We start from the raw sequence: 26,726 nt of genomic DNA on the forward strand, positions 1-26,726 counted from the left end.
GAAAGAAAGACTTTTAAAATTGTCGAACTGTGGGTTGTCAAAAAAATAGCATGTTTACCTGCTCTTATACTGTCCGTTCAGAAATTCGTTTAGAAATGCAGCGTTGTTTTTGCCAATGTGTTTCCCCTTCTTTAAAGGCAGGGTTATTGAAGATTTCGCGATTGACTTTTGAGCTAAGCCCAATTTAACCCGCGGATCAGCAAGGCATTAGGCTACACACACGTTTTTTTTTTCTTCTTCTGATCATCGGAGTGCAACCTGTGGGTCACCTTTGTCGGCAGCCGGGTCTTTAATGTCATTTCAGAGTACAGAACAAACAAAGTATAGTCTATTCTAAAGCCCCACCAGTATTCCCTAAGCAGCTATAGGACTGTTCCTGTTTCGTTTGTGCAAATGTTTTGTTTACAGTCTATTAGCCTATTCACCTGTTCCGGCAGATAGAATTTCATGAATCATAATATAGTGGTCATAAGTCTATTGGTTAATTCATTCCTATACTAAATATCATTTTTTTTCAATATAAAAAATATAGGCTATGGTAGGGTCGATTTAAATCAATTTAATATATTGAATCAATGGGTTATTATAGCGAGTAGATGAACGATATTCAAATTGGAAAATCTTTTACAGTTTTCTAACATTACAGGGTGCCAAATGAAAAGAAAGGCCTTTTTATTCTAGAAAACAAATGCATTAAAATACATTTTTGAAACCTTCTAAATCGAGAAGGAGCTCTTTGCTTATAATTTAAGGAAGGAAATGTCGAATAATTTGAATAATATTTTGTTTGAACAAATCCTGTTTTGTTGTATCGCCTTAAAAACAAGACGACATACCTTCGTGGAAACTGAACCATATTGCCTGATGCGCAATAAAATATTTTCAGATGAATTAATTCCTACGTCAAATGTGACATTCTCATATATATAAAATAAAATAAATGAACATCAAAATGAAAGCTATGTCCTTGCTCTTTTTGGTTTTCACACTCTCTTAAACTCAAGTGATGGAGCAAACTCTTATATTTGTAACACTGTCTTAAAATACATATAATGACAATAGTGTCTAGATCCTGAAATAACTTCACATCATAAACTTCATAACCTTCGTGTTGACTGACTGATGGACATCTAAGCACACTTAACCTATTATAGCACGTCAATTGTGCGCGGCAACAAACGCCTCCACTGTCTTCAATGTAGTTCTGATCTCTCTCTCTCTCTCTCTCTCTCTCTCTCTCTCTCTCTCTCTCTCTCTCTCTCTCTCTCTCTCTCTCTCTCTCTCCCTCTCTCCATTTAGCTCTATCTCTCTCGCTCGCTCGCTCGCTTGCTCGCGCGCATCTCATGTGGGAGGGAGGGGGCAGAAGGGGGTGGGGGGGGAGTCCTGCCTCTTTGCCTTCCTCAGATCAATGCCTCGGCCACTCACTTTCTGATGTTGCACGACGGGAAATGCTTTGAATACTTGCGACATGGCTGCTCGCATTGATTGCCAAGATTGACAGCTCTAACCGTCGTCTTCTCTTGTCTTAGCCTAGCGAGAGGGATGAGATAAAGAACAGATAACAACAAAAGATAGTCGCAGTTTGACAGCTGAACTCCACGAGGAAGAGCGGGATACCCTTCTCGCGCTCCCGTGTAAACACACTTTAGTTTCCGCTCAACAGATAGCGCAGCTGAACCTTTTCCTGCAAAAGTAGTTTTTAAAACGGCGGGATAACGCAGAAGCAAGGACCTGCTTTCACCCCCCTCTTTTCCAACACACCAAGTCTTCAAGGTAAAGTGTCTCTCTCTCTCGGCTACTTTAACAACAGCTCCGTGTTTACCGGGAGTTCACTAGGGGCTAGCGTGGTGTCAGTGAATGCCTCGGTTGTTGAGCGCACTTGATGTCGGGGTGATTGGAGCGAAAGTAGAAGCCAGTTGTGAGAACTTAACAGGTGAGCCTACGACAGAATGTCAGATCTAAAAGGACATTTTTTATTATTTAGCGCGTCCGCTCTCACGGGAACAGGAGCAAACGCGACGCTCGAGCGGCGCAATTTAACTTTACATCTTTTATAGCCTACTCTTGGAACTCTTGTATAGCCTACCGTAATAAACCAAAGACGCGCCAACTCTTACTTTATTTAACGTGAACTTAGTAGTGATTGTGACGGGATGGGGGGGGATGTCTGCAAAACAAAGTTGTGCGCTTAATGAATCCTCTGCGCACGGAACTAGAGGGCTATACTTTTGTACTGTAACTTCACTGCGTGACCCAACATGTCACATCCCGTGTCAGCTATGTTTTTTAAATAGCAATAGTTAACATTGCGGACATATTGTCATTACTTTATAAAACGTGTTGACAGCCTTTAATGTGCCCCCTGAGATGTCCATTGACTTTCCGCGGTTGGTTGGGTACTTATTTGGGGTCCAAATGCGGTATTCATCTAGAGAGTGACGTTCATGTGCATTACCCTCTCCCTGGATGCCTCCAGAATAGTGGGTGGTTTTACCAGGATGTTTGAATCTTCCTTCAATTATTTGTATCGGTGTATCTGGTTGTATTTGCGTTAACCCCTGCTCGCGTCTTTTGCCGGACAAAGGAAGGGGGTACATTCTGGAAATGTCAGACCCGAGCACTTTTGTCCCCATTTAGCCGTAGGAATGTGCTCGTCCCCAACTTTCTCTGGAGGGTTAGGCGACTTGACCTTAGAAGAATGCGAGAGCGATAAATTAAACCCCAACAATCAAGACGCTTGTCAATGTAGTGAGGAGTCCATATGGACACCCGCATGTAGGATATCAGGCGAAGAACTTCGAAAAGTTTAATAGGCTATATCGTGCTTCTGATATATATATATATATATATATATCAATTAAGAGGGATAATTTATGTTCCCTCGTCTAAACTTTTAAATGAACTTGTCTTCCGACACGGACGGTTCGCAGAGAGGTCTGCACAGAGGAAGACACAGCGAGCTCCACTTGTGTCTTGCGCAATAAACCCTATTCTTTTTTTGGTAGGCCTACAATTACAAAAAATAATTCATATGATGAAAACGATAATAAAATATTTAACATTAAAGTTGCGACAGAAGAATATCCTTTTTGACATTTTAATCAAAATAAAATGACAATAATTATACCAAATAATAATGATAATAATTATATAAATAATATAATCAGCAATGAACTTGGATTTAGGCCTAGGGGCTAACTATATCTGGGGAAAAAATATGTTTATAAGCATCTAACAATTGTTTTTAAACCTCTGGCATGTTTAGACATCCTAATAAAATCTCCTAATTAGAGAGTAGGGCGTTTGTTAATAGCGTTTAATAACACGTCGTGTTACCCCCCCCCACACACACACGAACACGAACACGCGTACCCACACACATGCACACACACACACACACACACACACACACACACACACACACACACACACACACACACACACACACACACACACACACTAAATCACGCACGCACGCACACATGATCACGCACGCACGCAAACACACACACGCACACACACACACACGCACACACGCACGCACAAACTCAACGGAGTGGGAAAACAATCCGCCGCTCGTTCGTATGTCGCAGTAAAGTTGATATCGTAATGGTATTTTGTTTTGAACAGTTGCTGTTAGCTGTGAGCGCAAGTTCCCTCATAAGGTAAGGTGGTACTGGAGACCGATGGAAGTCTAAATGGCACATGTATAATTAGACTGTCCATTCAGCACATTGTCCCGGCTGCTATACAGGGACGCTCGCCCTGTCCCGCTCTATAGGAGCGCGTCTCTGGCGGCGCAGCGCAGCACGCCACTGTTAAAAAAAAGTAAGAGGGGAAAATTGGCAATTATGTCTATTGATGATGACCCGACTATTGATGACGCGACTGCACACGCTGTGACTTGCATGTTTCAAAGCCCGTTTGAACAATCATTAATCAAAAAAATAAAAAATGTTTTGGTTTTTCCATCATTTCTTCGACCACTTTAGAGTTTAACTGAAAGTGTTTGAAGCATTTGATCGCTATATATATCATACACCCACTGCCGTCCTCGATTGAAACCCTGCTCATTTATTAGGGACATGTCGCTTTTAGCGACTCTCCACCTTTTCGTATTGAGGCTTCATGAATGAAAATGTAATCCTTACGTTTTTATTTTATATGCACTGTGCTTTTTTGAGCTTAGCTCCGTGATTTTTTTCCTAGAGTGTTTGGATTAAGACAGTTACTTTACATCTGACCTAACAATTATTGTACCCTTTTTTTTTAGGATTCTCTGCAAGTGGATCTCGTGGTGACTTTTGCAGCTGAGCAAAGTTCCGGATTGGACCTGAATAGAGAGGCTTGCGGACGCATGTGCCAGTAAGTTCAAGTATTTATCATTACGCCTCATCTCGTTGACTGTGGTCAGACTCCGCTTGAGAAAATAACCAGCCACGTGTCCCCATTTACTGCGCTTATTATTTACAATTGTGAAATCAGTTGCGGTTTTTGAAGTGAGATGATTTTAGGTTTCCTTGTCAAATCACGCAGCGTAGCCTATAGGTATCCATTAAAACCCATCTAAACGTATACTTTTAAACGTAAAGCTATGCGTTTGCAATGAACCCCATAGTTTTCACTATGCCGATTCAATATTCTTTTCTGTCAAGAAAGATGATTAATAATTTTTCATGAAACAACACAAGATAGCCCACAAAAATTCTTTGAAATTTATTTGAAGGTTTAATCAAGGTCAGACTGCAGACGTGCATACAGATACATACAGATTTGTAGTAACTAAAGAAAAAATCATAAAGAGATTTGTTTGAATATTTTTTTTTATATAGGCCTATATAGAACGTGAACGTTTTGATTTGTGCAGTGAAATACTTTTTTGTTCTGCTATAGTAAAACCTACAACAGAGGAGTGTGTTATGATATTCTTCTGGCTCTGAAAATGTATCTCACAGTTAGATATCATGTTGGACATTTATAAATATATTAAAAAAACATACTCAAAATAATTATTCTCATGAAAATAATTAGAATATTCTGAACCTACTACAAATATACCATGCTACATACCATCAAATTATATATTTTCCGGAAAACGGTTGCAACGGTGGGTGTGGGTGTGGGTGTGGGTGTGGGTGTGTGTTTTTGTGTATGCTTTTGTAAGTGCCTTGTTGGGAATAGCGTATTGTCCCTGGCGTCTGCTTTGATTGAAAAAATGTCAAAATCAAAAGAGGTGGTCCCGGACATGTATTAGATCTCTTCAGCCGCCTCAGTCTATCATGTAGTTATTCCTCAGACCCCCCCACCCCCACCACTATCCCCTCCCCCTGGCAGGCAGGCAGGCAAAGAGCAACAGTGAATAGGGGGGCCGGAGGGGGCTGAGGTACCAGGCAAGCCTCCCGGTCTCCTCCAGCCAGTGGGGGCATGTGGAGCAGTAAGAGCAGACCTCATGATCAACAAGACGCGAGGAGGTAAACAATAGCAGGTCTGGTTAAGGTGCTGGGGGGAGGGGGGAGGGGGAATGACGGAGATACTAAATGTGGAAGCACATGTCTTGGCATCTGTCTTTGTTAAGTGTTACGTCGTTTGAGATAACGGCCCATTGGAACAATGATCAGCTGGGAACGCAGCCTTGTCGTCACTGAATCCCTAATTTGGCGATCCTGCACTCTTGCCATTCGAGTGTTTGAACTGTTTTATGGTCCTGGACGAGGAATCTGTAGTTCTTTTTTATTTTTATCCGATACGATGTTGTAGTATATAAGACCAATTGTGTTTTCAAGTGAGCAAGTGCGAGAGAGAGTTTTTCCGAGAGAAAACGTTTCATCATATCAAGACGTCATACAATCTCCCAATTGATGACATTCTCTAACCTGAAACAGACATGGACTCTTTATTTTGACAGTTCATGTCCTCTGTGTTTGTGAATGTGTGTGTCTGTGAATGACAGTGAGATTGTTTGTGTGTGTGTGTGCGTGTTTGACTTAACACACAGTGTTTGAGTGTGTGTCTGCCTCAAAAAAAAGAAGTGTATGTGAGCGTGCGAGCATGTGTGTGTTTGTGTGTGGTACCGAGCACAGCAGACATGCATTTTGGACCGTCGTCTTAGTTCTCCTGCCGTCGCGAATCCAATCCCAAAAGGATCAATAAACCTCTCTCAGATCCCTCCTTTCTAAATTCCCTCCTTGGTATCTGTCTTCACTTGGAAATGCGTCATATCGTGGAAGCATGAATGTCGTTCCACACACAGTCTCTGAGAAGAACCTTGTGTGAAATAAAAAACAACCTTCCTGCTCCTTTGAATGCAGCCATCTCGTCAGAGGAAAAAAACACATATCAATAGATGAGCATCATTAAAAGTATTGAAGGAAAGTCTCAGTCAGGCATCAGTGTCAGACAATGGGAAATCCAGAGCACCTCCACTCTGCCTCTGCTCTGTTCCCATCCTAGCAGCCTCCACCCTGACCCCCCCCCCCCCCTCCGTTTGTCAGGGACATGAAGGAATCAATTGGATTTGAGGATTATCAGGGTTTGTGCATGAGGTCCGTATTCACACCATACATTTAGTTATGCTTTGAGTGTTTCATTTGATGCCATTTGATTCAAAGGCACATTTAATATTTACCAATTTTCCTTTCGTAATTATTTTTCCTTTGGTTAATCTACTGTAATGGATTAGGGAACAGTTCCGTATGTGTTTTATAAGAGGATTGTTTTACTGTGAGGTCGACCTCCTTCTGTCCGTCTGCTTTATCAGTACTGCTGACATTAAGTCGTTAGAAGATAAGAAGCACACTCACATTTGAATATGCATTTCTTCATTGAAAAATTATAATTGCACACGTCGCCGTAAGTGGTCCATTTTGATCTGTACCATTCACTCGCCCACTAAATATGTTTTTCTCAGAATAATTGGTCATTTTCTTTAGTCCATAGCATAGTTGTGCATAATTAAGTTGGACTTCAAAATGCAACAGTCCTGGATATGGTAAATAGCCTCTATTGAATTCTTTTTCTTTCCCTTTTTTTTTTTGAGATCACACATTTATATGTAGAATTAATTGGCAGGGTCTTGGTGGCCGCGTGCGTTTGACACAGGTCTGCAACTGTAATCAGGTGGATGAATTAGTCGGGCTCATTGTTTTTATGAATCAAATGAAGATTTGTACCATGCCCGTGTGAAGATGGTTGCCCCTATTTCCATATCAAAGGACCTCACAGTAAAGCCGGGCAGTAATTAAAATGTGGTGGATTTTTGAGTTCTTTCACATGTTCATACACACACACACACACACACACACACACACACACACACACACACACACACACACACGCGCGCGCACATGCACATGCACATGCACACGCATGCACATGCACAAATGCTCATGACACACACGCTCATGTCACAAACACACAAAAAAGCACACATCCTCATACACACACATGCACGCACGCACGCACGCACGCACGCACGCAGACACTTTTGCTCACACACACATCCCACGCATAACATTTACCGTAGACACACACATACCAATAGATAATTCTCGTTTGCATGGCCTTTGCAAGTCTATCAAACCCATTTCAAGGACAGCAAGTGTACGTGGCAATCCGTTTCTCTTAACCTCAACCTGATCAAAAACTGTGTTAATATTTTCCCAGTTTGACTATTTATCTACCCACACCACCTCACTTAACCAGGGCACGAACCGATGGGAAAGTGCACATTTTCCTGATGCACATTCCATGTATTTCTCCCTAAGCGACCTTGTTGTCAACTAACCACATTACGAAGCCGGAGGCCGAGGTCAACGGCTCCTTATTGGATTGTAGGATGGCCCTTTGTGATGTCGTCCTCGTGGAGTTGGAGAAGCTCTGAAGATCTGACTCTGTGTCTTGTGAGCAAACGAGGGAAAAGAGATTAGTGTAATGTGGGCCGTTTTGCTCCCCTCACACAAAAGGCTGCAGAACAACCCTTTCCTTGTGATTCCCCCAATTGTTATTGGATCAGACTTCCCATGGGCCAGCCGGCTTGGGGGGAAGCACAAAGGGATTCCATGAAATAACACATTTGGATTTACATTGGCAGTAGAGTGTGAGTGATCTCTAGCCATCACACATGTATTACAACACGTATTACATGTATATAGCATACACAACAATGTGATACACATAGTCATAAAGTAAATGGAGGGCATTTCCATTTGTTTAAAAATAGCTTTGTTTGTATTCGAATTGATTCCATCTCATAGAAGAAAGCATATCTATTTAGTTTTGAATTAATGCGTCAAGCTAGAATTAATGATTTTGGTTGCAACGCAGATGATCACAAGCCAATGCCGTTAAACCAAACAGCTTCAAAGGTCGCCGGCAAATATGATATAAATTCAGCGCTTAAATTTGTTATTGAAGCAGAAATTCTTCACGGTGCCTCTGTGAATTCCAGAGCAGAGCAGAGCCATTTCCCAGCGCCCTTTCATACGTCCCCATTCACCGTGGACGCCCAACAATTAGACATTAGCCAGTTGGTAGAGGCTGACAGCTCGCCTGGTATCTGCCAGCCTGATCTGACATGAGATGTAAAATATGTTCCATGGCTGTGACTCCGCCAGACAATCTGGGCTCCTCCTCACCTCTCCGTCCAGCCGGAAGCCGCTTGGTTGGCAAATTACTTTTAGCAGATTAGATATGGCGACTAAGTGTGTGTGTGTTTGCGATGTGTGTGTGTGTGTGTGTGTTCCTTGTGCTCACATCAAACTGAGTGTTAGCGTCTACACGCCGGTGTGTATGCATGCAGGATCAGGGAATATGTGCAAGCAATTCTGGTGTTGTTTTTGTGTTGATTGGAAGGCTTTTTGAATGTCGTGACATCATTATCAAAGAGCCATTGGGTTCAGTGAAGATTCTAACATAATGCCGCACTACGATTTATGACGACAAAGGTTCCACCAGACATTTTACACTATCACGGATTGTCACACTAAGTATTAGCAAGTAGCATTACGCATTTATTTATTTGAAACATTCTTCCAGTATGCTAACCGCTAGTTATTTAGCATTAGTCCAGTGCAATGGAAACGTGGATAGTTCATGTGCTAGCATTATGGAACAGCTGCTGTGACGTCTGCATCAGGCAGGGAAATTAAATGGAAAGGAAAGGTTGTGTTCAGCCAAAAATTCGGCTCTCAACAGTTTTTGTGTGGAAAATGGGCTTTGCCAAATAAGTCAAAGTGAGCAAAAGAATTGTGTGGTTAGAACTCTGATGAATTAAACCAAAACCAGGTATTTTCCATCAATACATGTATGTATTTTATAGAAAACATCACTTGGATTGGTAACCTCGCTTCACGTCATTGTAAAACATTTATTTAGCAGAATGAATCCAGAAGTTTGTTTTCATCATTTGCAAGACTCTTTGTTTGTATCAGTGTTCTTCTTTGTTGTTCTGTATCTTAGAGTGAGAAGTATTGGTCTTAAGGCGGCATTGGTGCAACGACAATTTAATCTGACACATGAGCGCATTTCCCTCAATAAACGCTAAAGTGTTTCAAAGGACAATTATTTCTATAATGCCGTGCATGGAAATGCACTAAATTCTGCGAGTTGCTAGTTCTATCATTTGTAAACAAAAGAAATATGTAGATAACAGATAATCAACAACATCAGCATCAAAAAGACAGAATAAAATAAACCCAAGAGAAACCCACAAGCGTATGGTCTACAGTATTTTTATTTTTTTTGAATGAGCCCAAAAAAGGACGAACGGCTGAAATGATAGAGAGGGCTTGTGGTTTGGCTCCGTCAGGGATCTCCCATGAGCCTCTTTGACAATTCTACGGGACAGCCACCCTGGCACACGCCACCCACCACATGATAACCATATGCACACACACACACACACACACACACACACACACACACACACACACACACACACACACACACACACACACACACACACACACACACACACACACACACACACACACACACACACACACACACACACACACACACACACACACACACACGCACACACACACGCGCGCGCACACATGCACACATGCATACACATGCACACACAAGCGCACACATATGCTCACACACATATACAGGAACACATGCTAAGATACACTCAAGTAAAGCATGCACAAACACACACATGCTCCCTCACTCACACACACACACACACACACACACACACACACACACACACACACACACACACACACACACACACACACACACACACACACACCCCTATACGCACGCATTCGCACACACACACACACACACACCCCTGTGAGGAGGTATGATTGGCAGAGTGATTTATGCCGTTAAAAGACAGCTGCCCCTTAATATCTGGAGAGACGGGTGAGATCCTCTGCACTACAGACAAGAAACAAAAAAATATCTGGCACAGTTTTAAATCCCCAGACATCTTGAAGATATAGTGAATTTCATAAACCTATAAAGACATCCATGTTTAAGATGGTGATGTTTTTACAGGATTTGGATACGTCTTCATATCGTCTTTTTAATATCAATACAAATTCAACACGTGCTACACAAAGATACCCTTACACAGTAACCAGTGTACTGAAACATATGTCCGTCAAAGAGTGGCGTGCATATATATATGCAGGCAGAGGCATATGGTTGCGGTTTGGTGGCAGCCAGGGGAGCAGGCTTTATGTCGCTGGTTAAAAGGGTGGAGCTGGGAGGTGCGTCCGCCCTCCTCGTCCTCAGCACCAGAGCTAAATGCATTGGTCACCATCTGCAGGGTGGAGGAGCTGGGCTGCGGCCCAGAGAAAGGCTTCTAATTAAACAGTCATCATTATCAACTTGTGGTCAGTGATCCTCATCCCCAACACTGGAGCACCAGGAGGAACATGCAACCATTGAGGCTTTCCTCTGAGCCAGTGTTGCTGGACTGAATTAGAACGGAGGAGAAAGCAGCGATGGAGGAGGGAGCAGCCTCCTGTTTCTTTTTTCAATTTTTTCCTTCTTCTTTTTGGCAGAACCTGGCATGCGCAAGGCCTGATGCCATATCCACTCAGGTTTAAACAATTACACAATATCACAGAGCCCAGCAGAGCCTCCATTCTGGAATAGTCATCGTCTTTTCCCTCTGTTTTTTTTTTGACTGCCGTACTTCAAGCCACGGTTTCAGGCATGGCCAAGTGTTACATGTGCAAGGAGCTTTTCGATAATTTCAATTAGTGTAAGAGGGTGGGCCTGCAGTATCCGTATCAGTACCACTGGAGGCGGTTGTTCTTTGAGGCTGACGGCCTCCTTAATGCAGTATTTCATGGTTTGATGTGTGAGTGACACTGAGGCGCTCAGAGAGGATGGCAAAATGGTTTATTAGGACCTAATTAGAGCCCTGTGATTAAAGGGGAAGTGACTGTGATTAGTAGGGCTGCGGATGATGGGGAAAAATGGGATGAATATTCAGAGAATAGACAAGCAGAACCATGAGTGTGTGTGTGTGTGTGTGTGTGTGTCTATGTCTGTGTTTGTGTCTGTGTCTGTGTGTGAGTGTGTGTGTGAATGTGCGTGTGGGAAGGGAGAGAGACAGAGTGTGTGAGAGAGAGAGAGAGAGAGAGAGAGAGAGAGAGATTGTTTCAGGATGAGACAAAGCATATGTGTATTTATGGATGTATGTCTGTTTGTATATGGAACAAGATTAATGTGGTTGATTCTTTGACTGATGAAGAAATGTATTTCATGTCCTTTATATAGAATTTCACCTGACTAATTTAAATGTATTATATTTCTCTTGTTTAATCTACTAAATCTGATAACCCTTCTTCAGTGATTTGCGGCCCTCATTGATTACAGAAAACAAACAGAGGTCTGAACAGAAACAACATATTGATATTAATGCATATCGATGTTCCCGACATGTCTCTTGTTTTGGTAGGGTATAAGTTTGGCATGCAAGAGTAATGCGAATGCATTCACAGCCAATTGAACAGGAAAAACACATGAAGCGTGCAGCTAAAGCTGGTTTACCTTGGCTAGCTCTTCCAAAGAATCACACCTTGTGATGAGCTGTAACGTTTGCAATATTTAAACTAATCTATAAATGGGCCCATTTTACTATAATTTTTTCTGTGTAAATTAAAAGTGCAAATAAATATGTCTTTTATTTTCTTCTCACCACAATGAACGTATAGGGTGTGAAGCATGCGATAGCCATCGCCATTTATAAATTATTTTTGTGTGAATGTTATGGGGCCAGGACATAGTCAGAAGGGCTTTGCGATTTTACAATTTCACATCTGACTTCCTTCTTAAAATGACACTGCTGTACGTGGCTATTGCCCCATTGATTTGTACAGTATAGGCTTCTGCGCTCTAAGAGGTATTTGTAATACCCTCAAACTTCTCACTCTTTTGCTGGATACTGCTTATCTCAAGGCTATTCAGAAAACAAAATGGCATTTCTTTTTTTCGATTTCTGAGTTTTTTCGGTCAGGCCACTGCTAAACCAACTTAAAGGGAGCTGTTTCTGAGCACAGGCACACGCATGGCTTTGTGGACACATGCATGCATTCAACATGCACTCAACATGTTTTTGCTCACACACACACACACACACACATACTTTTTCACCTTTTGTGATTCTTTACCTTCGATTTCAACACAATCACACTGTTAGAATATACATGCTAGTGTTTCTAGTGTTGCTAGTGCTATATTTATGTCCGTTAATTGTAGCATCAATTGTTCGATGTTTCTGTTCTGGCTGTATGCTGTAGACAGTTCAACATTGAACAGAACATGTTTCTAAATGATCCATCCACTAAATGATTAACTTTTTCTTTCTTCGGCTGGATACATGTTCTGCAAAACGCTGATTGCCTCCAAGTGTTCACTGTGGCTGAGTGAGATCAGGTGCAGGAGGCCAAAATATCATCAAAAAGGTGTCTTTCTGAGCAAACTTACAACCTCTTCCCTCACCTCTACACTAGCCCCATTCCAATGTCTCATTTGTTAAACAAAGGCACAATTTCATCATCGTAACGTGTTGTTGAAATCACACGCTGTATTACGATGTATGTCCATGTGTTATATTTGATAGATTTCACTCTGCGATGAATGGCTGCGGTCAGTAAAGCCCTCACCCTTTCCCTTGGAGCGTTGACAGTTTTCCTCCTAAAATAATGGGAAGCATGTGTTTAACTGGCTGCAAGAATGTCTAGTGTGTCACAGGACCCACCTGTTGTGCTTTCAATAATGTGAACACCAACCACATGTAACTATTTGGCCGTCACTCTGATACAGATACCCAGAGATGCTTTTCCACTCCTCTTATTCTTTGTTCTGCTTCAGGGGGCCCGGCTACAGCAGCTGGGCCTGTTTGTTTAAAACACATTCAACACCCTTATCGCCACGGCTAATGTTTAGCTTTTCACACAGCAGCCAAGAAAATAACACGTAGATATAGATACAGAGCAGACGTACGCAAGAGCAGTTTGTTTGAAGTACCCCGGCACTTGGTTTGTGTTATTATTATGCTAAAGTGTGCGCGAACGCCACGCACGCGCTGGCTCTAGCTTGCTAGGTTTCTCATCTTTACCGTAGCCTGTGCCACGGTGTAATTGGCTTCCACCGTGGCACGGGCAGTATATTATAACAGTTTCACTATGTTTTCTCTACCCCCTCCTCTCCCCTGCCACCCTACGCTACATGTAAAATGTGTCCACGGACCATGGAATATATAGTACGAGATGTGATGTCAGATGTTATTGCTGGATATGCATACAAGGAAATGTTGGATTATTTTCCAAAAAATCTGCAACGCAGACTGCATTATGTCACAAAGGCCACATTGTAACAAGTTGGTTTCAGAGTATGTCTCTCTCTCCTTCTCTCTCTCTCCCTCTCTCCGTCTCTCTGTCTCTCTGTCTCTCTGTCTCTCTCTCTTGTCCCATGCATTTTGTGACCACCTTCTGTGCAACCGGGCCAGGCTACAGCTTTGATTCATGCCCATTTCCTTTCCGTGAACTAGAATCAATGCACAATGGCTCTATAGGATGCCATGCATAATGGCATAAAAAACCTCAAGACATATTTATATGTGTGAGCATAGAAGTCACTGAGTGTTCCACTCCCTAACGTTTCTCCCCAAGGTATTTGCTTTGGCTGAATTACATTATGTGCAAACTCAATGTGGGCATCTTGATAACGTTAAAATATTAGGTTTGGAATTTATCAGTTAGTGGCAGTAAGTGGTATCAAAACATTGATTCTAATGCACTACCTAAGAGGCATGTCTTGGCTGTACTATCACTGGAACATTTGGTCTTAAATTCCAATTATGTATCCCTAATTGAGTGGTGGTGGCGGGGGGGAGGGGGGGAGTCGTCCCCCAGTCACCCTCTTCCAGGTGGGATCTAGGGTTGGTCAGTCTGCCCTGACACCACCAGCCAACCCTCTTGTGCAACGTTCTGAAGAGGGAGGGAGGGAGGGAGAGAGGGAGGGAGGGAGGGTGAGGGAGAGAGGGAGGGAGGATGGGAGGGAGAGAGTGGGGGAGGATGGGAGGGAGAGAGTGGGGGAGGATGGGAGGCAGAGAGGGAGGGGGGATTGGAGGGAGAGAGGGGGGAGGATGGGAGTCCAATAGAAAACCACACATCTCCAGTTTTGCCACTAATTGAATTTACCAGTGAAATATGCCGGCAGGAGCCCCTTACCTTGTTTGACTTATTTATTGCCTGACGGTGGAGGTAAATTGACCTTCTCGTTTCAAAGGCTCTTTATTTCAACCCAGAGAAAAAGAGTGTTAGACTCAATTACACCAGTGATCAGTGACTGAAACACTGCATTTGTTTCCTCTAAAGGGACAAGCCCGACCAGACGCCTGCTCTCAGACCCTTGTCTCTCCCTCTCCCCGCTCTCCCAGGCCTGCAGAACAAGGAGGGGGTGTGGGAAATTAGAGGAGAGGGAAATGCTGATCTGTGTGTGTGTGTGTGTGTGTGTGTGTGTGTGTGTGTGTGTGTGTGTGTGTGTGTGTGTGTGTGTGTGTGTGTGTGTGTGTGTGTGTGTGTGTGTGTGTGTGTGTGTGTGTGTGTGTGGCTGTGTGGGGGTGAGGCGCGGGGTGAGTAAGTGGAGAAAGGGGGATGGGGGGGGGGGGGCTGGCCTACAGTTGCCTGCCATGTCACAGGAGATTTGTGTCCTCCCTTTAAATCATTTCCCTCTTTAGAAGATTAAGAAGGCAGAAATATTCTCAAACCGATCATTTTGCCCTCCTCCTAAAAGGACTTGACTGGAATTGGTTGAAAAAACGTCAGGTTTCATAAAAGACAAACGATCTTTGGACCTGTAAATACAAATGCAAACAAAGGCACCAGTTCTAATGTTAATTGTGAAAAACAAACCACAAATGCCACCCGAGCCCGAGCAGAGCATATGCACCAATCAGTTCCCCATTTACACAATGGCACGATGTGCGTGTGTTATGTTATTCTGTTTATTTGACCTTTGGTTTTTCTCAGTATGTGAGTCAATGAGCTCAAACCAATGGAGGACTTCTGTTCTTCTGCTTGTCTTTGTCAGGCCATTTAGTACTGTTACTCAAACTAGCATCACCACAATAGTAGGTGGATTCCATTGAGCTTTGCGCCACAAGGAAGTTGTAATCTTACACGGGCCACAGAAGTCAGCTCTTTAGGGATTTCAATGTAAATAACATGTATATATATATATATATACTATCTCAACCTTACTGAGACAAAAACAAAGACTAGTAACATGTTAGCTGCTTAAATTGTAGCCCATCTTGTTATGCCGATATAACTGGTACGATTCAGTGTCAGCCGGATAAGTTCTACTTTTCAACAACAAATGCCATTTTTTTTCTCGATTAAATGACAACAGTAGATCATTTGCCGAGACCAATGTCTTGTTTTAACCTGATCATGTATGGATCAGTTGTTTCCTTTCTGGTTTAATTCACCATGGGATTGATTTTTAGATCCGAACTGCAGGAAACATACAGACGCTATGCAGAGACCGAAAATAGGGAGGTCATTTGAATACAGATGCCGCAAGGCCCTGTCACTGGAAACCACTTAGGCAGGAGACTATTGCAGGTTGATTATGTCGCTACAGACAAAGTTGTAACTCTTTTGTACAAGCCACAGATATTTGCATTTAAATGCTTATTGTAGGCATCTAAACTGCATAAACACTGATTGTAAATGGCTGGGGGTTGAATTGTCCATGGGAAAAAGAAAGAAACTTCAAATGAGGTAGAAACTGGCATGGAAATTAGGAAATTATTTTCAAATTGTGGAGCTGAAATCAATAAGTCGGAAATGGCAGAGTTTGTTGCACTGGCCACTGTCTAGTGTCTATTGAATGTGTTGGGGGTTCGATTAGGCATGAATGTATTAACAACAATTGTTTTCATGGTTGGTTATAGAACAAGAGTCATTATATTTAAATTTAGCATTCATAGTGTTACTTTGCTGATACCACAATAATTTTCCTTCTGTGACTCTTTCTGCTTTTTCTTACTGCACAAATATATATGAAAAAACATTTAACCCTTATAGGGAAGTCGAACCATATAAATTGCCAGCATACACAGAGTAGTCAACTGTATGTAGCATCTAAGGCTTATAATGCAAATATTTCTATATATATATAATACAAAATACATTATTACCTTTTAGTGCATTATATGTAACCTACATTTGACTATGTGTATGTAGGCAATTGATATGGTTTGACTACCCCATTAGGGTTCAATGTTTTTTTTTTACTGCCAATGTATGTTTAAACTCTTCCCCCCCCCCCCCCCGGAAAAGCATACGTGCGTTTCAACCACCTTGTGTATTTCAGTGTGTGGCGCCACTGCTGCCCAACACAGAGTGATGCCCTCGCTGCTCCTGCTCCTCCAGCTCTTTGTCCCCCAGCACTCAGCATGTCGGCCTCCTCAGGAGACCGGCAGCCGGCTCTAGTGTGGCCACACAAAGGCCCTGCCTCCTTTTGAGGTGTTAAAAACGTCCATTTATGCATTTCCCTGGACAAAAAAAGCACAGAGCCCATTGGAGTCCGGTGGCAACACAGGCAGACATTGTGGCCACGCTTCTCTGGCACTCATTTCACAGATTCTAAAAAGCAGTATGTGGTGAACAGGATTTGAGAGGCTAAAGTGCCCCGCGAGGACCGGGCGATAAGAGGGAGAAACACCATCACCCAGTAAACTAGAAGATGGCTTCTGTAAAATAAACACATTACCTGGAGTGGAGAGACTAGGATAGATTCATACACCCTAAACTCACTGGAACGCACACGAGCGGCCACGGACACAAAGAAAGAAAGAACCAAGGAAAGAGCCACACAAACAAACAAAGGTAGAAATAATTAAATATCCTTCAATATTAATAATTTCAAAATAAGGGGAAATGAACGGGATTTCATGCAATCTGATTTAAGACCTAAATGAAATGGATTAGGGTCGTACGATTGCGTGATCTTTCGTATGATCTTTTTTGAGAGAAGACTATTTGTGCAAGAATCAAAGGGAATTGATAGGTTGGTTGTGTGCCTTGGCGTTAAGCACCTGAATGGTTACCCACCGTGAAGGAAAACATTCTATTCGCTCGCCCTTTCTCTCCGTCTCCCCCCACCCCTGCCCAGATGCTCAGTAAATGGACTTTTCTTCTTGTTATTTGAGGCAGAGGAAATGACACATAATGTATTTGCAGCATGAAAGCCCTGTTCAGCCCCAGCACCAAGTCAGGCCGTCTCTTGTAACAAAAAAACGGGGCAGAAAGACGGATGCTCAATTACCCATTTCTTTTCACTTTATCCGACACGATTGCACTTAAGCATTGGCAATAGTCAAAATGCCTGTCACTGTTTTCAGGCCCTCTCCAAGGAGATATTTTGACTTTAGTGTCACCTAGTTAGTAATGGCTGACACACGGGTGCCGGACACTTTGTGAATTCTCTTGCAGCCGGTCCACTGTATATTCAGTGTCACGACAAACAGCTTGCAGCCGCGCGAAAAATAAACCTTGATACGTTTGTTTGCGTTCATGCACCTATGTGTATGTGTACAATATTGTGTGTGCGCATGTGTGGAGGTGTGTGTGACGGTGTGTGTCAGGGAAGGAGGTTGAAAGATAAAGGGAAATAGAAAAGAGCAAGATGAAAAAGAGTGGAGATGAAGAGAGGCCATGACAGGTAACGGTGTGCAGCAGCGAAGAACAGCTGTTTGCATGTGATTGGCTGCCTTCCAGCACCCAGTAACTTAATTACATGGTGGATTTGAGTAGAAATAAAGCTTGTCTTTCTGACACTGCACTGGAGCCACATGCTTTTGTGTGTGCCTGTGTGTAGTTCAGCATACAGGCAGGCACCCCGAGCCCTGGGTTAATGAGGTTATGATCAGGCTTTGCTTACACAAACACTCTGGTTGCCTCCCCCAAAGATGCCCCCACTAAGCAGGCCTACCTTGCCCAGCGATAGAGCCTTCCCCGTCCTTCAAACAACCAAGACCTCTGGTATCTATTCAATCCAAGGCAACTGTCATTTGGTATTTCACAGCTGATGGAATTGCAGGGAGGGTTGACTTTGTGGAATTGGCTATTGAATCGGACAATCGCTTGTGTTGAAATGGGGCATTAGACATTTTTCGTGCCGGGATGTTCCACACTTCCACACCCAGGCCAAACCCATCCAGCCCCATCCCACCCCATCCCACCCCACCCCAACTCCTCCCACAACTGTACCTCCTCCCTCTTTAGCATTTCTTACCCTGGTGCTCCCTCATATAGATCCAACTCCCTGCATCCTAAACTACCCCCGCAGCCCAGGTCCCAAGGCTTGGTTATATGGGGCTCCTGCTTCCACAGAGATAACCAGACAGCGGGCAGGTGGGGGGCCAACCTGCTGATGGCCTAGATTACCCCCATTGTCAAAATAACTGCATCGACAAATTTCCTACTTCAGAGTGTTTATGAGAGAGAGAGAGAGAGAGAGAGAGAGAGAGAGAGAGAGAGAGAGAGAGAGAGGGAGAGAGGGAGAGAGGGAGAGAGAGAGAGAGAGAGAGAGAGAGAGAGAGAGAGAGAGAGAGAGAGAGAGAGAGAGAGAGGAATGGAGAATGAGAGAGAGAGATGAATGGAGAACGAGAGAGGATATGGAATTGAGAATTGGGAGCGCATTTTATAATATGTTGTTCCAGATATGGATGAATTCCAAATAGTCAAGTTCAAGTGCAAGTTTTGGCCTGCTTTGGAGATATCCAGACAACACATGGCACATGGCACGTGCACACAGGCATGCATGTGTGCACGGACAAACAATGTCCGTGCACACATGCATATATGACAATGTCACATATGTACGTTTATCAACATGAAAATAACATCACACCAACATATTTGACAACTCTGAAATGTTAGAAATAACTTCATGTTAGAAATACATTTATTGTCACATATTATTCTCAGCAATAGTTCATGTTCCCTCTTTAGGGCACTTTTGGCTATGACTACATTGGAGGTTTGTTCAAACGATTGATACTGATCCACTGTCATATGATGGTGGAAGACACAACACTCTGTTCAGCAGGGCTAATCAAATAAAGTATACTCCATACTGTCAATGAACACATGCCTTGAATTTGACCCGTCATTTAATTTTAGAGTGCCTCTTTGGACCTAAGAGCATGCTTATGTCTTGATTTGCGCGTGTGTGTTCGCGGGCATGTGTGTTTGTGTGTTTGATGGGGGGGGGGGGCGTCGGTTATCTTACATTCTTTCATGCCATAATGTAGTTAATAGACCACATTTTTCTCCCATAATCAATCAACTGCATCACAATGGCTTATTATTTACCAACCACATATTGTCTGTGTGTCTATATCTCATGCAGAAGCACTAGTTAAATAAATTGAACTACATAAGTACGATTAATTGCTAATATTTCTGTTACTTAGTCATGTGATTACATTAAGTAAGGGAAATATTTGTCTTTCCTGACTCTCCGCCTAATTCAGAGCAGGCACCCTTGGGAACACGACACTTGTTTTATCGCAATCGAATTGTGGAATCGTTCATTATTTACAATTAAATATTCCTATCATCATGGGGTGTATGATTAGACTAATTTAAACAATAAGGCAGTAAGAATATACTCTACATTTTCTATTCATCTCATTGTTATCAATTAGCATCACTTTATACATTCAAAGGCTTGTTGATTGTACCAACTGATAAAAAATGACAAGTTTTTAGCATAATGTATAAAACGCTGTATTCAGCAGGCAGTATTTGTTGAATGCATATCACAGGCACTAATATGAGGTCATAATGAGTGTGTGTGTGTGTGTGTGTGTGTGTGTGTGTGTGTGTGTGTGTGTGTGTGTGTGTGTGTGTGTGTGTGTGTGTGTGTGTGTGTGTGTGTGTGTGTGTGTGTGTTGAGTTTATTTCTGTGTTTTGAATGCATGTCCTGCATGCACTGCCTTGGTGTTGGGTCTTTGATTCAACAACACAACATAGAATTTAATTGAATTGAAGTTGAATTAATTCAGCCACCCAGGTCACTGGGTTCCCTCTCCTCTGTTGTCTTTAACAAACCTTGAGGCTACGGCATCTGCCTTTATCAGTTTTTTTCTCTCCATTGCAATGCCATGCTCTGCACATGCCAAAAATGGTAGTTTATCTGGTCTTGTTGTCGGTGGCTTTTTGGCCCGAGTCACAGGAAACCCAGTACAGCAATGTAAATTAGTGAGGGTTCAATTAAGCATAACCTTCTAAACCTCTGTCCTTATTTAATTGGCAGTTATGAGGCAGGCTAATTGTATAAATGAGGGGGTAATGAGATCTCTATCAATTGTACGAGTAGAAAGGATAGAAGATAACGAACTGTATTTGCATAATTATTTTTTCTATACTTTGTTATTCCTTCTACTTTGTTGAAGAAAAATAATTTGTGTGGTATTTGGGTTGGAATAGCCTACGCCAGAATGGCCCATGCGACCGTTTCTCCATGTTTGTTCTTGGTTGCGGGACTTCAAGAGACGTGGCGCAACGAGCAGAGCATGCCACCAAATAAATCATTAGCAGGGAAAGCACTGTTGGGGGGGGGGGGGGAAAAATTAAATAAAACAAACCACTTTATATGAAAGATGTTTATGAGAGAAATTCACAGACGCTGGGACAGATTAATGAGGTAGCAGAGACGTGCATTTTAAACAACGGCCTAACTTAATCCCTGAGGGTCAGAGCACTGTGGACCAAAATACAGTCCTCAGCAAAGTAGCATAGACTGTTGAGACTGTTGAGAATGTTCAGACTGTTCAGAGTGTCTCGAATGTTCAGACTGTTCAAACATTTGATACTTTTGATACTGCTCTCTTCTCTATCTTGCATAATCTTTTATATTCTCATTATTTAATTCCTGATTACTGATTATATTATATTGTTGTTTTTAAGTCTTTCATACCATTTTAAAGAAAATTCTTGCTTTAAGTCTAATATAGAAATTCACAAAATTAAATGTATTTTTTTCTCTCTTTTTGTTGTTACGTTTCAGGTCAATTTCACAAGTTCCAAGTCAACCAACCAGTGATAACTGGGAGCTGGGGATTGAGTCCTTTAGTTTTTGTAAGTATCAATTTGCCTCTTCAGTTGTTGCTTTTCAGCCACGTGTCATTCACACCTGGTGTTTTCCATACACATTAAACACCTGCACCCAATGAGCTGGACAATTGGATATCAGTCACACAATGTATGCACAATTACACAGGACTATGTGGTAGGGTTAGTGACAGAAATCACACCTTTAGCATCAACTGGTACACGTTTCACTTCCTTTCTGAGAGCAACACTTGTTATTGTTATTTCGTGCTTCATTATAAACCACTATTTTTCTAAAGAGTTCTGGAGATGTGCCAGAATCTATCTTTGGCGATACTCACAAGCCGTCACTTTGCAGATCCTTTCACAAATTGCAAAAGATAAAGTTCATTAGAACATATTGCAGTCTTACAATGCAGTGTTTTTGGCCTATAAAGCAGAACAGAGCTCAGTGAATATTCCTCCTACTATCTTTTTCTTCAACAGCCTATTTTCTGATGCTGTTCCTGTGAACTCTTTAATAAAGATCATAGCTGTGGTCATATTAGGCACACAAAGCCTACCTAGTAAGGTGATATTAATATTCTCTTTAAATGTCAGCTCAGGAATATATCAGTAGAAAGGACCAGGTGATAATAATGCTGTTGATGAAAGGATCTGTCATTTTCTTATCTCTTAAATTTATGACCTTAACATTCTTCAGCTCTCATGAATATTCACCTGTGTGTTCTGTGTGGACTTCCATCGGCGTAGTCCAACAATGTTGCAAAGTTTGCCATGAATTGCTCAATTGATCTTCGGGAACAGTGAGGTAATATAAAAAAAAAAAAAAGAAAAAGAAATCTTTTGTATTTGTGTAGCAGGTATGTCCGTTAGCCAGGGTGTTGACATCTCGCAGGCTTTTATGACTATAACTCGAGGTCTCTAATCAATGAGGCACACTTATGCCTCAAAAGCACTGTTTTCAACTCAACAACATACTGCGCACCGCAGAGGAGAGAAAGCATGAAACAGAAATAGTCAACAATGGTTCCAAGCGTAGACATGAAACAAACTTATTGAGCTGTGAAATATGTCTTTTAACTTAAATTTTTTGAACTTCTGTGGTCATGGTGTGTCAGCTGAAAGCATGTGTGTCTTTGTTCTGGTCTTTGTTGTCTTTTTTCTGCACTCCTAATGTCTCAGGTCTTTCTTGTTGACTTCTTCCCTGCTCAAATCCAACATTTATTTTTATTTGCTCAGATTTCACCATGAGCATTGTATCTGTGTGAAGATGAAAGGCACTTATTTACCACTGACATCTTTGGTACGATGAAATCACCCTCCTTGTGTTGTCGTTCTACATTGATGTGCGTTAGTTGGAAGCGGCAACGTTGGCGTGGGTACCTTGAGGCCGGCCTTCACATTTTATTCCTGCCTAAGCTGACTTCCTCTTCCGAGCAGAAGCATCCCCGTCTCCTGTGCAGTTCCATCAGCCAGACCACAGTCAACCATGAATCTAGGTCCTGTGCAACTTTAATCTACATGATTAATTAATCATAAAATGAGGCAGAGAGTGATTCTGTTTGTGTACGGTGCACCCGTGGGACATGTTTAATCACTCTTTTGCGATCCCATTTGGAAACACCTGGGGATATGTTGGAGTGTCTGAAAAGGAGAAATGCACGCTTTGTTAGTGTGTGGCATTTGTCTAATAAGCGATGGGACCGCGGCTTCACACAGCAGCTCTGTGCAATGATGGCAAAACCTGATGTGAGCGGTGAAAAGGAACCATTTTGTGAAAATATAAATGCTTATCCCTTTACTGCATAATTCCAATGGTAACCGTTAGAAAGTTTATGTGTATTATTTATTAATCGTTTAGTGCAATGACCATTCTGAGTATCAAGCAAAGAAACAAATAGATGGCAAGATTTCAATTGGACGATAAGGCATAATTATTTGAAATAAATCAGGCTACTACTGCACAGACTGCTCAAACACAATAGCCTAATCTTCTTAATATGTGGCCCTAAAGGGATATAATTGAACACGTTCTGTGATGTTTTCAAGTTAGGCACTATATTCTCTGCGATTTATAAGATTGATTTTCCATTTTTTTTTGGGGGGGGGGGGGGGGAATGTCTTCATGGGCTTTATTTCATTCGCTAGAGAATAAAAACCTAATATGGACTTGGCTGCTTTCCTGCATTTTAAGGTACACTCCTCGCACGGGAGGACAGCGTCTCACCTACAAGCGATATACGGCAAAAAAAAAAAACAGCACCAAATAATATGCCATTAATCTTCTTGCTACCCCAGCTGCGGAAAGTAATGCATAACTAAAAGTCCGGTAAAATTAATTAATGATTTCAACCATGAACTTTTCTCCCAAAACGCCATGAATCGTCTTTCAGCTGATAATGCTTTGTGACCCTGGAGTGTGAAATCCCTGTTGCGTTGAGAGTAGCCAGTTAATTGATTCGCAAATTATTTAAAGTTTGTGGTGCCCAGGGGAGTGCTAGGCTGTAATGACAGCCCGTTTCCACAGAGTTGAATAAACTATTCCCTGGGAAGCCTCTATTCAAATGTGATAATATGCTAACAAGTCTAATCTTAGACAGAAAACACAGTTGTTTAAGATGAGCATTTAATTTCTAGCAATTGACCGCTGCATTTGTATTTGACTTTAGATTTTGAATTTGAACTTATACAGAATGGCTGAGGAACAGGGCTGTTTCATTCTTGTGAATCAGTTATGAATCTAGATTCCTTAAACATCTAAATGCCACATGTTATATCACCAGGAAACCAGCCTTGGTAGGTCGGCAGCCCACTTTACATGCAGACAATTTTATACATATCTGCACATACTATTCTTACCCTAACGATTTATACATTAGCGATAGTAGATAGTATTTCAAGCAGGGGTGACCTCGAATCTTCCACGATTCAAACCTTTGATCGGCGCCTATTGACAGCTGTGGGAAACCCTGAAGCCAATTGATTATTTTCAAGCGTTTTTACCACACAAAAGTAAAGTAATACATGAAAAAATATATGATAAAGGATTCGATGCTCAGTAGCCAATGGGTCTGGCCTGACAATTGAGATTCAACAATGTGAAATCTTGGTCGAGGACAGACCTCATTTCTAGTGTCGTTTTTTATAGTCCAACGATGCTGCTGCCAGGTTTTTAGTTACCAAGTAACTAGCAATGTGGCCGTTGTCCGATGCAAATACAATTTAACTCTGGACTATGGCTTCATATTCTAAGGCTATAACAGAAATCAAATGACTTCAAAACAGCATGCGGGATCAAAATCCAGGTTGAAATTACTAGCCCATATGTTCAAGAATGATGAATGAAAAAAATCAAATCACTGTTTTTTACCAATGAGTATAATCTCTGCAATTATGTATTTATTGAATTATTGGATCAGTTTGGGCGTAATTTTGTACATGCGCTAATTTGCCACCTCTGATGCGCCTTCTGCCTGGAACAGACCCAGTGTCGTACCCAGAGCACCTCATGTTGCTCCTATAGCTAAGTGGGCAGATCTCTGCGCTCCTACCAAGGAGCCTCTAATCCGCAGCCATTAGCCAGCACTGTCATTCAGACACACAGTGTCCGCCCGATTTACACCAAATGAAATGAAGATAGTTGTTTCTGGTCCCCTGGCTTCCCTCATTGCCATAAACATATGCTCTGTGCCCTGCTTCTTTCCATCTTATTTATGACTTTAATTTGTTGTGTGGGCTGCGCAAGAAATCAAATTTAATCCAATCCTCCCAGGGACCCTGTCATATAATAACATGGTAATTTCTGTGTATCCTTTTGAAAAATGAGGAAATTAATTCTTCCTGACATGTTCTAATTATTCCAGTGTGAACGGTGCCCCCCCCCCCCCCCCCCCCCCCTAAGTGTCAGTTGGCGACGGGTGGCGAGGTGCTAATGCTGACCAGCAGTGCGTTTAATTTGAAACATGAGCAGACACCTTTCAACACACCTTCCTAATGTTGGAGTGGCGCACACAAATTAATTCACTACTTATCTGGCAGCTCTGACGTGACGTGTGTGTTTGTGTGTGTGTGTGTGTGTGTGTGTGTGGAAGTGTGCGTGTGTTTGGATATGGGGAAGGGCTGAAGGCTCACTGTTGCCACTAGTTAAGGTGTGTGTGTGTGTGTGTGCGTGTGTGCGTGTGTGTGTGTGTGTGTGTGTGTGTGTGTGTGTGTGATTTGTGTTGAGGTGGTGGGAGGGATATGGGAATAGCTTGGACAGTATTTTTCCCTGGATCTCTCTTCTCTTATTCTAATGGTACCTTTCACACATGTTTCCTGCACCACTGGGAGCTCCCAGAATCCTATTTAATTACACTGTCATCAGCTAGTCTCTACCACATCACTGGAAATCTGCATAGGGAAGCAACAAAGTGGCATGTGTCCAAGGGTGAGCACTTGTTGTGGTACACCTTACGGCTACAGCCAGTAAAGTGATATATTTAAAAGAAATAATGATTTGCACCAGTACTTTAAAATGTGTACTTGAATAGGCATTTGTCCAGCCACACAGCCTAATGGACATGTTAAGATTTCTGTATGGATAAACGTATCTTTGACAGCAGCATGTGACGCATAAATCCCTATTAAATTGATCAAAGACAATTATCCAACTGTAATTCAGTCGCAGGCACCTTTTTGGGCGACGTGCATAAGCAAATATTCTATCTTTTCCTAACAAATGCCTTTAATTTGGCTAGTAAATGAAAACAAAGAGGCTCCTGGAAATGATGCAGTTATAGAAAATAACGTTAGAAAATGATTATTTATTTCTTACCACAAAGAGTGACACATAACCATTTTCCAAATAGGAGCCTTTAGTTAGTCCTAAGTACTATAAAGATTCAGATTCATGAAATTACAAAATTTGTTCCACTGAAGCGACAATATTGTAATGATTTTTAGAAGATCAAAGTTCAAAAGCTTTATTTTATTTGTCCATGTTGCCGTATTAGAAAATGATGATTGGCCTGTTGATTATTGGCCTGCAAGTTTTTGTCTTTACTTTACATAAATGATTGTTGTGTGCCTGTGGCATCATTTGTGGATGTTTTGTGTCTGGATCAGAGCACATGTAGGCTCATC

The 26,726-nt window shown here is 42.0% G+C and overlaps 1 protein-coding gene across 7 annotated transcripts in view; it reads left to right on the forward strand.

The window, feature by feature from the left end:
• Positions 1 to 1,405: 1,405 nt before the first annotated feature.
• sox6 (SRY-box transcription factor 6) overlaps positions 1,406 to 26,726 on the forward strand; it is a 136,242-nt gene continuing 110,921 nt past the window's right edge. For 6 of the 7 annotated variants that reach the window (XM_056607953.1, XM_056607955.1, XM_056607956.1 and 3 more), the window contains exons 1-3: positions 1,406 to 1,773; positions 4,274 to 4,365; positions 21,559 to 21,629. The gene's annotated coding sequence lies outside the window, so the exon portion shown is untranslated. The other variant, XM_056607954.1, reaches the window with a different exon arrangement.

This window comes from Gadus chalcogrammus, chromosome 14, assembly GCF_026213295.1.
Source record: "Gadus chalcogrammus isolate NIFS_2021 chromosome 14, NIFS_Gcha_1.0, whole genome shotgun sequence".
In the NCBI taxonomy this organism is placed as follows: domain Eukaryota; kingdom Metazoa; phylum Chordata; class Actinopteri; order Gadiformes; family Gadidae; genus Gadus; species Gadus chalcogrammus.